The sequence below is a fragment of the Oryzias latipes genome, chromosome 18 (genome assembly GCF_002234675.1).
Source record: "Oryzias latipes chromosome 18, ASM223467v1".
Lineage (NCBI taxonomy): Eukaryota > Metazoa > Chordata > Actinopteri > Beloniformes > Adrianichthyidae > Oryzias > Oryzias latipes.
Genome location: NC_019876.2, coordinates 5,849,154 through 5,865,651, shown reverse-complemented (window position 1 = coordinate 5,865,651; position 16,498 = coordinate 5,849,154).

The window sequence follows — 16,498 nt, the reverse complement described above, 5'->3', positions numbered from 1 at the left end:
AATAAACCGTTGTCTGTCATATATCTAAACAGGTGAAATACAACAGTAAGGTAGATTTGCTGAGATAACTGATTTTATTTAAGGTTGTTTTCCTTCCTGGTAGCTATTTCTATCAGACAGCAGTGAATGCAGTTTATTTTTTTACTCAAGAAAATGCAATTATAATGCTACGTTCTCACTGGACATGTGACACGCATTCAAGAACGCGCTAAACGCACATCCTTGAGCCCGTATTCATCCAGTGGTGATCACATTGGACTGTTGCTACCTGATACTAGCACATGTCTGCCACCTACAGTTGGAAGAAGCTTGGTGCAAAATATCGAAGTGGTTCAAAAATCTCACGAATCTCTGACGAATCAAAGACTTTGTGTCCCAGAATTCTAGCTGTACACAAACCGCAATTATCATTTCTCCATGATCAAACTATTGCAAACAGTTGGTACTTCTGTGAATTAAAAGCGACGCCATTCCTATATCACTACCAAATCCAAGCCTCTTTGACCTGGTTTTACTTTCAACATTCAGTGGCCGCACGTTTTCTACTTTGAGCCCAAAAACGGTCATAGAAACTTGCTTAGTGACGTGTGATACAGTTTATGTTTATTACTCAGAACTCTATGCATATTAAGGGTGTGACGATTTATTTAAATGATTCCATTCTTATCATAAATTGTGATTGCATATCTGATTTAAAGTCTATATTGGTCCAGTTCGTTCCGATTCACTGACCTAAAATCGACCCAGGACATCTTTAGCCAAGATTTTAACCAGTTTGAATTGATTTATTTAATCTTAAAAGGATTTCATAATGATACAGGTCAATTTGGGAAATGACTTGCCTAAGACGGATCAATGTGGTTGGATCTTATAGTAAAAAAAAAACCTACCATATGTCAGTCCAAATGGTGTTTTCCAATATCAATTCAATTATTGATTTATTTAATTTTGAAACATTTTTTGATTGGATTGGATTCTGCCTCAAACAAATCAATCTGGTTGGATTGTAGCAACAGGAATCAATTAATTATTCATTACACCTCTAATGTGTATTGTCTGTTTTTTTCTGTTTATGTCCATGGCACAGATGCACAAAGTTCCCTTCGTTATCTTATCATCAACCAGGGGAGGGGACACTAGTGCGTCAACCAGCCTAGGATGTGGAATTAGGAGCCATATACCTAACGGATTATATCATATTTACTAATCGAAAATGTCTAATTGTTTTATCTTTTTAAATAGAAAACATACAAGTGGTAACAAAACTGTCTGTGTATCTTGTCATTAAAGGTCTCTAGCTCTTCAATGGAAAGCATTGCAGTTGTAAGACTGGACGATCTTTGAATTACCGGAACTCCTCAACTCTTTATGCAATTAACGTAAATCCAACGGATTCTGTAGCTGAGCAAATTTCACCCAATATAAAACACTTCAGTGTTCCATTCTGCATCAGAATCTATTGGAATTACATTATTGCATAAACGATAGAAGAGTTTACTTTCTAACAGATTAGTTAACTAGAGCAGTAGTTTACTTTCTAACAGAGCAGTAGTTAACTTGCTGTCACCGGCGACGGCTCCGGTTTTAAACTGGTTATCTATCCTCTGAAGTTACACATATTCCAGTGGAAAATATATATAAGATTTGGCGCCTTTGTACGTTTAATAATCTATTTTGTCCTACCTTTCACAAACACTGAGCCAAACGAGGTACAAAGGAGCGCGCCATGATGTATGAGGCCTGTCTGCACCTTTACACACATCAACAAACCGCATTAGCAGAAATACACACAGCTGCTTCGTACAGCTCCCCAGCAGAGCCCGCCGTCGCAGAGGAATAAATGCATTTCAGATATCATTTTAAAGAAAGCAGGTAATGCTTTTTTTTTCAGCAGTGCATTTATTGTGCACAGATGTGAGTTCAGGAGTGCTGGAATTGCTACGGGGACAGATAATGGAAGCAGATTAAAGGTGCAGAGGAAACAGAAATGGCAAAATATGATCTAGAGTAATGCCTCCAAATCTAATATAAGCTGTTCTGCACAGAACTGAACTGGACTCTCTGGATGGGAGCAGCACAAGGGAGGACGTGTGTGTTTGTTTGTTTAGGGTGAGATGGTTTCGGAGCGATCCGTTGTTTTATGAATCGTTGTTGCTCTGCAAAAGTTCTGCAACCCATAAAGAAGTTCTGCTGCACACCAAAATGGGCTACTGGAGCTTATCCTTGCCACACTGTCTTGTGGGGTCCACTCCCAACGTTAACGTGCCTCCAAGTGTGTCCCAGTGCCATTAGTCAAAGTGTTGTTTGGAGGGCACAGTGTGGGCATTACTAATGCAAAAAAAGGCAATTGAGTGGCAGACGCCGTAAATTCTGTAGCCTCACAACCTTGGACCGTGGCCGAAATAAAAAAAGAAATGGTCGGACATCAAAGTCGAGGCAAAAAAACGTCTAGTGCTCCATTGCCAGAGTGTGTCTGCCACGGGGGGGGGACAGGGGACACCAGAGCTGACCCCTCTTTATTAGAGACTGGCGGCAATTATTGGGGAATCCCTTTTAAGTGGAGCGGTGACTGAGGCGGAGGGGGACACGACGCGCCAGATGCACTGGGTGACACACCCCCAAAAGCCCGCAGAGGTCCAACAGGACGGCTCGAGGAAGTCGGAAGCGGCTCATAAGCCACTCGTCCTCGTTTTCCAGCAAGTTTTCTTGCTGTCTAAAGATGCGTTCACTCCGAATTCTTCCATTTGCCACATCCTCTAAGAGCGCAAGATCAGCCATTGTGCGTCATTACGCATTGTGATGGGGCATTTTATTTCCATCCATTTATTACATCTGACAAGCTACAGATGTCGGGAATAATCGACGTGGAAAAGGGAAATTGATCAGCGCAAATGTAATTTCTTGTTGCTTTCTGAATGGTTGAGACATACGCCATACATTGTTTTATCAAAAATAAAACAAACTAAAGGCATATGCATGAATACCATAATTCCATAGCTTATGAAGAAATGTTTTAATATGAAAACAACTTTTCCCAGTGGACAATCAGTTTTGTACATTATTTCGTTCTGTTAACTATATTATTTATGAGGATGAATTGCACACCATGCCAATATTGCAGAACATATTTCACTTTTCTTTCTGCAAATAAGTGTTCATTTGAATTTCTGTTGTAATTTTCGTTTGATTTTTTTTTTTTGTTTCACTGCTGATCGATCAAACGGGTGTTCGTGTAGGCTGTTAATTGTAAGACTTGCTTTGTGAAGTCTTCATGTTATTTCTGAGAGGCAGTATTGTCATTTTCACTTTCACGTGTTTCTTCCATCTGCCGACAGTGTCGCCGTTTCTCATTTCACCCGTTTTTGTGCGTACGCCTGGGTCAGAGCTTGCGTGAAGGACCGCACATTTTCCTGTCAAGTTTGCTTTTTATAAATCTCAATTATTGCGTAGAGAGTGGCGTACGCCTTCTTTTGTGCGTACGCAACGTTTATAAATGAGGCCCCTGGTCTTTTTGCGTTGCTGAGTTCACCAGTGCTTTCTCTTTCTCAGAATGTACCACACTGTTGATTTTGTCACTCCTAATACTGTAGCAATTTCCCGTATGTTTTTTTGTGTTTTCTCAGCTTAATGATGGCTCCTTTTACCTACATGGAGAGCTCCTTTGACCGCATGTTGTCTGTTCACAGCAAAATCTTCAAAATCCAAGCACGAGTCCTCTAAAATTTTGTAAGTTTTATAAAAGCAGCTGGGATGTTCTTGTTGTCATCTTCTTTTCCTTCTTTAAATATTAAAACGGCGGCCGGGTGCCGTGCTGGGTGGCTGGTCGCCGTGGCGGGGGCTGGGGGGGGGGGGGGGGGGGGCTTGGGGGGGGGGGGGGCTTGGGGCTCTGGGGCCTGGGGTCGTCTGCCCGTGGCCGGTGTTTCGCCCGTGGCCGGTGGTTGGCGCGTGGCCTGGCCCCCCGGGGGTCGACGCCGCAGTCACAGCAGGGGTTAATGGGTTCACTTGGGTGGGTTTATTTCATTATTATTATTATTATTATTAATATTATTATTTTATTATTTATTTATTTTTTGGGGGGAGGGGCCTGGGGGGGCAGTGTGCTAGTCCTTAGGGGGGCCAGGGTATGAATGGTGGGGCTGGACCCCCTGCCCCCCCGTTCTGGCTCCGGGACCCTTCCTTGCTGGCTGTCTCTCGGCGCCGCGAGGCTCTGGCCTCCAACTGCGGCTGGCTTGCCGTTTCTGGCTGCCCGGCCGCTCTGGGAGGGGGGGCGCCTACTGTGGCCGGCTGGCTGTGGGGCCGGTCGCTCGGGGGAGCCTTCTCCCCCGGTTGTGCCCATCCGCCCGCTCCTCCCCGCTCTCACCCAAACAAATATTGCACATAGGCACATAGGGCCCCGGGATCTGGATGGGAGGGGTATGCTGGCGGGGCTCACTGGGGATGCCCCTCTCTGGGTTCTCGTTGGCACCTGCCCTCCTCCCCGCTTTTTACTTGCATATTAGACACTGTGATTCATCTAGGGCCTTGTGGAGAGGGTCTGGTGGAGGGGGGCACGGTGAAACATCCGTGCTCACCTTTCGCTGGCCCCCCCCACAATTTTAACTTCCTCTGTAGACACACACACTGCATGCTAGCAGCACACACACAGCAAATACACACCACTCACAGAGGGACTCCGGAGTGGGGGGCTTTGCGGCTTGGCAGCGGTGGAGCCCCCCACACTGGTGACCTCCTATTTTACCTGCAGCACACACACAGCACTCCCACACCTCCATACATGGGTGGGGTCGGGGGGGGGGCGGCCGGTCTTCACCCGCCTGGTCCTCTCAGGGCGGCCGGGCTTATGGGTATCCTGTCGGCTGCGGGAGGGGTCGGGCATGCGGCGCTGGGGGTCGGCCGGCTGGGGGGGGGGGTTACTGCGTGGCGGCGGGGGTAGGGAGGGTAACCAGATGATTGTATGTGTGTGTGAGTGCATGGGTAGGACCGACCTGGGGGCTGGCTCGCTGGGACCCTCTGGGGCTTTCCCTCCCCATCACAGAGAGGGGAAGTCACTGAGAGGGTTGGGGAGGGGGGGTCAGATATTATGGCGGGGGGGGGGGGGGGGTTGTAGTGCGTAGGGTTTTAGGGGGGTGGCTGTGGCTGTGGGTGCGTGGCGATCCCTGGGTTGCTAAGGTCGCGTGCCTGGGCTGGCTTGCGGGGACGGGGCGCCGGTCGGGTGGTGGCTGGCTCATGGGTTCCGGGGGCCCTGGCTTCGTCCCTGGCCTTTGTCTCGGTGTCCGGCGCCCGGTGGCCCCCATGGCTGCCGCCTGGTACGGCTAAGCGCTCCTGTCTTGTGGCCTGGGGGCCGGACACTGGGTTCGCTTGTGCCTCTGGGAATTGGGGGGGCCCCTGTAGGGGGGCCCTCTCTGTGCCTGGCTGGTGGGGTGGGCGGTCCCCTCCTCCTCCCCTCCGGGGCTGCCTGGGTCCGGATGCTGGGGGGGCTTCTGGCCTGGGGGGCTCTCCTCCCCTTTCCTGGTCTGGCTGGTCTGGCTGGGTAGGTTCTGGCTCCCTTTATGAACACACGGTTCACGTCGGCAGCATGCATGTATCTCCACCCCCACGTGCAAGTGCACACTGCCACACTCCCTGTCTGCTTCATCCCTCCTCCTTACCTACAGTGTATTGATGGACAGATTTTTTTTCGCTCATCTTAGTGTCAGAATATCACCTTTGATGTAACATTCGTCTTTCCAGCAGATCTGGTATAATTGTTACAGCTTAAATTAATAACTTAGTCAAATCAGTGCTTGTATCCCCCACCTTTTCACCTTTCTTCCTTTTACTCTCTTCCACCCTCCCCTCACATTCTTCCCCTCTCCCTCCCCACACACACTAAATGTAACAAATAAATAAAAAATAATACGACAAAAAGGGGTTTATACAAATCTACACTCTAGTTTCTTGAAGCTATATAACCTCTTTTTGTGATAGTAAAACCTGTCCAACACAAAAAGCCTTCAGCTCTAATCTGTTTGCTCAGCTGTTGGACAGAACAAGTTGAAGAAAAAAATAAATAAATAAATAAATATTAAAACCCACACATACACAATGAGAACAAGTGGGCTTAAAATGACTGAACCAATACGGGGCACGGAGGTGGCGCGGGCGAAATGCAAAGATTGTGCCCGTTGAATGTAAAGGATCACACATTTTATTCTACAGTCGTGCTGCGGGTAACTGGTCATAGTGAACACTTACACAACACATATGGGTAACACATATGAGGTAGGTGAGAAGCAGGCGTGTCGTACAATTTTCAACCCGACCCCCCCTTAACTCCTCCTGACTGCATAAGGAGTTCGTTAGTGCTGTTCAGGTGATGAGTGTGCGCTCTTTGCGTGCCCTGTACAGGTTTGTCCGTTTTTGTCCAGCAGATCCTGCCGTACAGGATGTTGTAACTATGGAGTGTGGCGAAAGAACCTTAGTACGTCCCAAGTGCTTCCAACTTCCTTACGAATACTTTACAATACACTTTCCGCAAGCTAGACAATGGTACGTTCCATTGTCATGACGTCCTTTGAGGTGGTTGTACAAGCCTCAAGGGAACTGCAGGAAACACCTGTGCCTCTCTACTACCCTCTAGACAACCCAAAAACCTGCAGCTAAAGTGTCTAAGGTTTAACCCCTTCAACATCGTACAACCCTGGTAGTTGACAGATTCCTGTAAATCTGTGTGAGAGACGGATTGATACGTTTGCATCAGAACTATTATAACAGCCATTTTTTCTGTGTTCTAGGACCTGCCTCAGATATCCATGCAGGCGAATGTGGGGAACGTTGATGTGACCTGCATGCTTCCAGTCTCCTCTGTTACCTCGTCAGTCCACTGGGGATCATTTGCGTTTGTCCCTGTCTCTGCAGGTCCTTCAGGGATGTGTACAGTGGCAGTCATATGCAGCGAGGTGCATGTCAAACGCCTCCATCTGCATACATAACATGTACTCTTTTGTCGCAGCCACTTGCTCTGCTTGTCCATCATAATCTGTATCTCGGGGGGGTGGGGGTGGGGGTGCAAGCAAACGGAAGGGGGCGGGCACGGGAAAGACAATGAAGCGAGCATGAAACGGATCAAGTCGGCTTATAGGATGAGTCATCGCGCTCAGAGCAGTGAATGAAGCAAGAAGGGGGAGGGACACCTGCAAAAGACGAGGGGGGGAGGTAGGGAGCCTTACACTCACATGGAGGAAAAAACTCACTCTGTCAATGAAAGTGGGAGGGAACTGGAGTTACTGAATGAATGAAAGGGAAGCTAAGCGGCTGCTGCCTGGAAGACGCGACTGAACATCACTGTCTGCTGATGACAGACGTGAATCTGCTCTATTGTGGAGGAACCATCATTCTAAACAACAGACTTATTGCTCATCTCTGACAAAATCCTTAGTTTCTAGCTGAAACGCTGCTGTTAAATTACTTGCTAGTACCCGGTTGGACCCTCTTTTGCCTTCAGAACTGCCTTAACCCTTGTGCTATCCTATGACCCCACCCTTACATTGACGTGTTCTTCCTACCATGACAAAGGTGGATAAAGGTGGAAAGATTTCATGTAATCCATGGACACCAGTGAAGATCACAAATCATTGAAGAAAAAAGGTTCAGCGCACTGTCTAGTGGGTCTAGATGACCCAACTCCCAATGTTAAAGTGTCTAGGATAGTACAAGAGTTACTCATTGGTGGTTTAGATTTAACAAGTTATTGAAAACAAACCTATTGACCACATTGACACGATAGCGTCACATCCATGATGCCCCCACATCCCAAAGGTGATTTGTTGGGTTGAGATCTGGTGGCTGTGGAGACCGTTTGAATCCAGGGAACCCATTGTCATGTTGAAGAAACCGGTCTGAGATGACTCCAGCTTTGTGACATGGAGCATATCCTGCTGGAAGTAGCCATCAGAAGATGGTACACTGTGGTCATGAAGGGATGGACATAGTCAGCAACAATACTCAGGTAATATCATAAAAAAATAGGATTATCAAGAACAAAAAAAGGTCGTGTTTATTGTTCAATAGAAGTCTATGGGATTTTAGCTTTTTGGGACCAGCAGGTACTTCCTGTTTGGAAAACATTGTCAACGGCTGTGACCAAGACTTTCCACTCGATCAGACCGTCTGTTAGCACTGCAGATCTCGCTGTATGCCTCTGAATATTGGTCTTTGTTGCATTATTGAAATTTTCAAAGATGGCCTCTAAATCGTGCAAAACGACCATCAATGTGCCTTCTAAACTATTGTTTAATTACCCTATTTAATGAACCCTAAACTTCTTTGGGAAAAATGGTGGCTTGTTAGCGATGCAAACGTCATGATGGGCCTGCGACACATAATCGGTTGGAAAGAGATCTAAATGGTGACGTGCAGCAGACTTCTATGATTTCATATCTTTAACTGTAAATGTTAAAACAGCCATATTTTAGATAAATGTAACGCATGTATCGATGCCAAGTGGGGACTTATTTAAGGAGCGCTGATTAATTCATCAACAAAAATCCAAATACATAAAAAAGCCTCATTATGTCTGCTTTTGTTGTGTTTTAACAGTTTCTTCTGGGTTTTGGTTTAATCATCTGGCCTACTATTTCCTGTATTTCCTCATTTTAAGGCCTTTAAAATCTGGATCATAAAAAAAAAATGAGAGGGAACAAAATGCCAACTAGGCTGCCATAAAAACAGCAAGAAGTAACGTAAAAACTATCATAAAATTGGAAAAATTAGGGTCTTACAGAAGAGGCAAGCATGCTCACTGCACACATGCTTTCTGTCATTTCTGCCTGACATTAAAAGTTTGATGGATGGGGTCAAACAGAGTTCTGGGATTTTAGGACATTTGCTCCAAAAACAATCGTCTGCTGCTGAAAACATGAATTGAAATGTGGTCAAAATTGGTACAAAACATGGCAATAAATGTGTCTAAAGGAAGGCCAAAAGGTTTAACTAATAGTGTCTCCATTCTGAGGCAAGTCAGAAGACTGATTTCATCTTTATGTCAACTTTCAGATCGTATGATGATGTTTTGCCTCAAATCACAGAAGAATCTTTAATCACCCCCCCCCCACACACAAACACATAAATTATTATAGTCTAGTGTAATAATACAGAGTGAAAAAGTGTTGATAAATAATAGTATTTTTAATTCATCAAATTTTTGTTTTTAATAAACATTAAACGTTTAGAGATGATGAGTATTCCTCGCACAAAAAGCGATCTTAGAAACTACTTGTGGATTTTCTTTGTTTCTTTAAAACAATCTTTTGCTTCATCTGATCAAAAGCAACTTTCCTCTGAACCCACCGGAGTTCAAGAAAGCATGTTAAAGCGACCACAATTATAGGCTACATAAACACACATAAACTGTATGTGCGTTTCAGGCTTCTGCATTTAAAGCTCTAGCGTTTTTAAGTCTGTTTTTGGGCTCTGAATACAAAACGCCATTGAAAATCAGTTGGACAAATCCAGATTAGGTAGTGACGTATGGGAAGTGTCCTTTTCAAAACATGGAAGTTCCAGCCGTTTGATAATTGATCATGAAAGCGACAGTAAAGATGACAGTTTGCCCCTGGACGGATTTCTATGACACTAAGTCTTTCATATATCGGGACTGGAGCTGTAAAAGAAAAGACCTGGAGCAAGATGTGCACCGCTGTGACATCTCGCGCTAAGCCCCTTCCAACTGGGTACAAGCACTAGTGTCCTGTGTGAACACCATATGCTAAAAGCATGTTCAAGAACCTGCATTCAGTGCGTTCATTCTTGAACATGCATCCCATGCCTGGTGTGAGCGTAGCACGGCACCGAGTATCAAAGAGGCCACCTTTAATAAAAATCAAAACAAATCAATGCAAAAAGGTTAACAAATAACTGTATTAAAGTATTTGTTATTGATTGAATATTAATTTATTTCGTAAGTGATCATGGTATAAGTAGGTCAATGCCCTTTAAGGTGTCCATTATCAGAAATTAACTGGCTCCGTTTCGCTTCAGACTGTTCACGCCTCTGCCTTATCCAATCATTTCTGATCTTTGTATTATTTAACACTACATGTAGTGTATATAGCAATTTTCTTCTGCTGGTCAGTCCCCATACACCAGCTGTAGAGGTTACCATGACAACGAGTCCATCCATCCATCCATCCATCCATCTTCCTCCGCATATCCGGGGACCGGGTCGCGGGGGCAGCAGACTGAGCAGAGATGCCCAGACTTCCCTCACCCCAGCCACTTCCTCCAGCTCCTCTGGGGGGACCCCGACGGATTCCCAGGCCAGCCGAGAGACGTAGTCTCTCCAGCGTGTCCTGGGTCTTCCCCGGGGCCTCCGCCCAGTGGGACATGCCCGGAACACCTCTCTAGGGAGGCGTCCAGGGGGCATTATTCGGGACCTCGTTCTTTCGGTCATGACCCATAGCTCATGACCATAGGCGAGTACTGGAACGTAGATCGACCGGTAAATTGAGAGCTTTGCTTTTCGGCTCAGCTCTCTCTTCACCACAACGGACCGATAGAGCGACCGCATAACTACGGACGCTGCTCCGATCCGCCTGTCAATCTCACGCTCCAATCTTCCCTCACTCGTGAACAAGACCCCAAGGTATTTAAACTCCTCCACCTGGGCAAGGACACTCCACCCACCGAGAGATGGAAAACTACCTTTCTCCGGTCAAGGACCATGGCCTCAGATTTAGCGGTGATGACCCTCATCCCAGCCGCTTCACACTCTGCCGCAAACCGCCCCAATGCACGCTGGAGGTCCTGGCTCGATGAAGCCAACAGGACAACATCATCTGCAAAAAGCAGACAGGAAATCCTGTGGTCCCCAAACCAGATCCCTTCTGGCCCCTGGCTGCGACTAGAAATTCTGTCCATAAAAACTATGAACAGAACCGGTGATAAAGGGCAGCCCTGCCGGAGTCCAACGTGGAGCGGGAACAGGTCTGACTTACTGCCGGCTATGCGAACCAAGCTCCTACTCCGGTCATACAGAGACCGGACAGCCCTCAGTAAGGCTCCCCGGACCCCATACTCCCAGAGCACCCCCCACAGGATGCCACGGGGGACGCGGTCGAACGCCTTCTCCAAATCCACAAAACACATATGGACTGGATGAGCGAACTCCCACAATCCCTCCAGCACCCTAGATAGGGTGTAGAGCTGGTCCACTGTTCCACGACCAGGACGGAAACCGCACTGTTGTTTCTGAATCCGAGGTTCGACTATCGGACCGGCTCTCCTCTCCAGTACCCTGGCATAGACTTTCCCAGGGAGGCTGAGGAGTGTAATTCCCCTATGGTTGGAACACACCCTCCGGTCCCCCTTCTTAAAGAGGGGAACCACCACCCCTGTCTGCCAGTCCAGTGGTACGGTTCCCGACCGCCACGCGATGCTGCAGAGACGTGTCAGCCAAGACACTCCCACAGCATCCAGAGACTTGAGGTGCTCAGGGCGGACTTCATCCACCCCCGGGGCCTTGCCACCGAGGAGCTCGTTGACTACCTCAGTGACTTCAGCCCGGGTAATAGACAGCCCCACCCCAAAGTCCTCACTCTCCGCTTCATCAAAAGAAAGCGTGTCAGTGGGATTGAGGAGATCCTCGAAGTACTCCTTCCACCGCCCGACAATGTCCCCAGTCGAAGTCAACAGCTCCCCACCTGCACTGAAAACAGTGCCTGTGGAGAACTGCTTTCCCCTCCTGAGTCATCGGATGGTTTGCCAGAATTTCTTCGAGGCCAACCGATAGTCCTTCTCCATGGCCTCACCGAACTCCTCCCAGGACCGAGTTTTCGCCTCCGCAACAGTCCGGGCCGAAGCTCGCTTAGACTGCCGGTACCCGTCAGCTGCCTCTGGAGTCCCGCAGGCCAGCCAGGCCTGGTAGGACTCCTTCTTCAGCTTGACGGCATCCCTTACTTCCGGTGTCCACCACCGGGTTCGGGGGTTACCGCCGCGACAGGCACCAGAGACCTTGCGACCACAGCTCCGAGCAGCAGCAGAGACAATGGAGGCGGAAAACATGGTCCACTCGGACTCAATGTCCCCAACCTCCCCTGGTACCTGTTTGAAGTTCTCCCGGATGTGGGAGTTAAAGACTTCCCTGACGGAGGGCTCAGCCAGACGTTCCCAGATGACCCTCACGGTACGTTTGGGTCTTCCAAGTCTTTCTGGCCTCCTTCCCCGCCAGCGAATCCAACTCACCACCAGGTAGTGATCGGTGGACAGCTCCGCCCCTCTCTTCACCCAAGTGTCCAAGACACAGGGCCGAAGGTCGCCTGAAACAACTACAAAGTCGATCATTGGCCTCCTGCCTAGGGTGTCCTGATGCCAGGTGTATTGATGGACACCCTTGTGCTCGAACATGGTGTTTGTTATGGACAAACTATGACGAGCGCAGAAGTCCAATAACAAAACACCACTCGGGTTCAGATCAGGGGGGGCGTTCCTACCAATCACACCCCTCCAGGTGCCACTGTCATTGCCCACGTGGGCATTGAATTGCCCCAGGAAGACAATGGAGTCCCCCGTTGGGGCACTTTCCAGTACCCCTTCGAGAGACACCAAGAAGGCCTGGTACTCCGAATTGCTGTTCGGCCCGTAAGCCGAAACCACAGTTAGAGACCTGTCCCCCACCCGGAGGCCGAGGGACATGACCCTCTCGTCCACCGGGGTGAACTCCAACACTTGGCGGCTGAGCTGGGGGCTCACGAGTAAGCCCACGTCAGCCCGCCGCCTCTCACCTTGGGCAACTCCAGAGTGGTAGAGAGTCCAACCCCTCTCTAAGGACTGAGTTTCAGAGCCCAGGCTATGTGTGGAGGTGAGCCCGACTATATCTAGACGGTATCTCTCAACCTCTCGCACCAGCTCAGGCTCCTTCACTCCCAGAGAGGTGAAATTCCATGTCCCAAAAGCCAGGTTCCATGATCGGGTTTGGGCCGCCGAGGCACCCGCCCTCGACTGCCACCCAAACCATATTGCACCGGCCCCTTTTGAGGTCTCCTACGGGTGGTGGGCCCATGGGAGAGTGGTCCCACGTCGCTCCTTCGGGCTGTGCCCGACCGGGGCCCGTAGGAAGAGCCCCGGCCACCAGGCGCTCGCCTGCGAGCCCCGACCCTGGGCCTGGCTCCAGAGCGGGGCCCCGGTGACGCCAATCCGGGCGACGTAATCGGGTCCTTGTTCTTTCTTATCATAAGGGGGTTATGAACCTCTCTTTGTCTGGCTCGTCACCCAGGACCTGTCTGCCATGGGAGACCCTACCAGGGGCTTAAGCCCCAGACAGGTTAGCTCCTGGGATCACCCGAGGTCTCAAACTCCCCCACCAAGTTAAGGTGGCGGTTTACGCGGGAGACATTGAGTCCCACTGTGTTAAAAAAGTTCTCTTTTAGCGAAAAAAAACAACCCCAGTGATTTGAACTTTAAAAAACGAAAACGAAATTACTAATAGTTGTTTTGAAAGTGACTATGAAATGAGCAGGTTATTGCGCTTTAAGGTGTGCATTATCAGAAGTTAAGGAGGCGTCGTCCATTCATTTCCGATAAGGGACACCTCATCTGACATTATCCCTTATGTGTGTGTCACACCACACCTGAGTTAATGTTCTCCTGATGGGTTCAGAGCTAATCTGTGCTGGAGCATTGTTGCTGCTGCACATCCTCCCAAACAAATGTACTCACTGCTGGACCTCCTCCTCCTCATCCTGGAGACTCATTCATCAGGGAGTTTTCTCATCTGTGATCTGCAGACAAGCTGAAGGTGCTGATGAAGATTTAGGACCGTACCTGTACCTCGTCTCCAAAGTCTGCTTTTTTAAGACTTACTTTTTCCCTTTCCTCCTCTCAGACACACACATACACACACAGGGGAATGGCAGGAGGTATCATCAATGACACAGCGGCTGACCTTGGCGAGGCTGCAGGCTGCTCTGCACGCATGCTCCTATGCAAAGTGGGAGTCGTTGCAGATCATTTATATTTGCCGGCTTCCCTGTAAAATCTCTAAAAGCTTTTTTTTCCTCTGCGCCTCTCGATGGCTTGAGCACATCAAAACCGGGAACGCTTAGCTGTGATTGGTTTGTTTTAGGGGTATTTTGGTTATCAGACCATTACCCTTGCAGGAAAGATAAGGGAACATACTGGTATGTTTGTGCACCTAGCACCAAGCGTCCCATGTGTTTCTTTGCTGTAGAAGGTCGTGTGGAGCATCTCAATCGTCCCTCCTTGTAGGCAGTCATTCATCGTGAATCTGATCGCCCACTAACCTCTGCAGAGGTCAGACCTGCAGTCCCTGAAGCCCCCGGCTTTTTAAGGAACATCAATCGTCGCAGACCTTGGATATACCTGTGTTCTTACACTATAGAGCCATAATGTCCTTAAAGGTCAGATGTGCCCAACCGCGGCGTGGAGGTTGTTTTGCTTTTTTATAGTGGGATGGTTGTTATAGTTTGGAGAAGATGGCTGCCTGTGATCCGGAAGGGATGCATCCTTGCCATTTCATGTTAGCAGTATAAAAAGGCAGAATCGTTTTTTAACTAGCAAAGCATTTCTGGAATGAAGTCAGACTTTTCTGTGTTGAAAGAATAAATGAACAGGAAAGGATTTATGTCAATGCTGTTCATTTACATACATGCATTTTCCAGGATCCATTTAAGTTTTTTAAGACAATCTGTTATTTTGTAGTCAAATAAACTCTTAACCTCTTAACCCTAATATTGTGTTCGGGTCAAATGAGTTTCTGGTTACTGGTTTCAAAAATTGACCCGTTTTCAAGTTTGAAAACGGGTCAATTTTTGAAACCAGTAATTGTTGGGGGCACTCCACTTCTGTTCACCTCCCCCTGATTTGGGTTTTATTGCACATTTGCTTACCTGCTCCGGTGGGGCTTTCTGGGAATGCTTCTCCTTTCTTCACCTGTCCCTGAGGGGTTACCGGGGACCCTCTTCTTCCGTTTATCTATTACCGGTGTGGGGTGGGGGTTTCCAAGGATGCTCCTCCTCTGTCTGGTTTTAGTTTTTGCTCTCAACAAAACTCCTACCATAAAGTTCACAGAGTCATCAAGAAAAAAAAGTGCAAAAAAAATAAATAAAAAACACAACTCATATTGTGGATATAATTTGATCTTCAAATATTCTTCTTGTTCCCCAAAAATGTTTTCTTTAAAAAAAGACTTCCTCCAGTCACATCTTCACTCATCTTAAAAAATTCAAAGCTAGAGCATGTTTCCAAAAGCGAATCATTTTTGCAAGCCCCTAGGCTGTACAAAGTTTAAACCTCACACAGCGGAGTGGATTTTATCCACAAAGAGAAGAGTTCAGGTCCAGATGGCGTCCTGCCTTCCAGCAGCACAGTATCAACTCTGTACTTATTTATGCATGCAAAACTCGCTCAAGGCTCATCTTTGGTGAAGCAAACACATCTTCTCGAGATAAGAGCAAATACCCTTATGGTAATGTTTATTTACATTTTTCTCCTTAACATATTCATTGTTTTTCACCTATAACCATACAAATGTCCCACTTTTTTGTTTTAAATGTATACATGGAAACAGTGTAATACATCAAACGCAGGATATTTACTGTAAAAAAAAGTTATTCTATTTTAAACACAATTTTAATCTGTTTATTTGTGTGTCTGGTGTTTTATAAAGAAAAACAAACAAACCATAATTCATTTTTAGGTTCATAAAATGTTTGTAATTGTTGTTTATTTAATACAAAGTGTAAAAAAATGTCTTGTTTTGTCGTAAAACCACCAGATCGTTTTTTCCCCTGGAAAGATTGATGTCTTTCTTAAACTTTAGCAAAAATATTAATAATGAAATTGAAGCATTGAGGCAAAAAGTAGATTATTAGTGTAATTTGGCTCTCCATCTTTCAGAAATCTCCTCTTCTTCTCCTTCACCACTCTTCTTTTTCTTCTGTCTTTGAGAGACCAGATGTTGTTGGCAGTTTCCCCTCTGCAGACTTATTTACATGCCTGTAGTCACCAGAATGCATAAAAATTTGGCACTACTTTCTTACTCGCTGTCACAGCCTGCTTGTGTTTGCAGGTTGTGTGATTTCACATTTGAACTTGACTCATTAGATTCACAGTTTTTGCATAAAGCTGTTTTGTCATCAAGTACTAAAAGTTTTTATCTTTTTTTTTCTGTACTCTGTTGCTCTACTGTTTATACTATTTAACGAGGATGATGTGAGTCTTCATCAAAAGAAAATAAAAAGCTAAACAATATTTCATAAGCACTTTCGATGTGCACAATCAATTTTCTTCCCCATGAGTATTGTTTAAAATCACATCTTTGCCGAAAAAGAAGTTTTACATTTTGAAAATCAGTTTGTAAAGTTTCAACCAGACAAACCAGACAATATTTCACTGCAACCAACTAAACTACCCAACCAGACAACGTTTAACTGCAACCCACCAACCAGACAACATTTAACTGCAACCAACCAACCAGACACGTTTAACTGCAACCAACTAAACT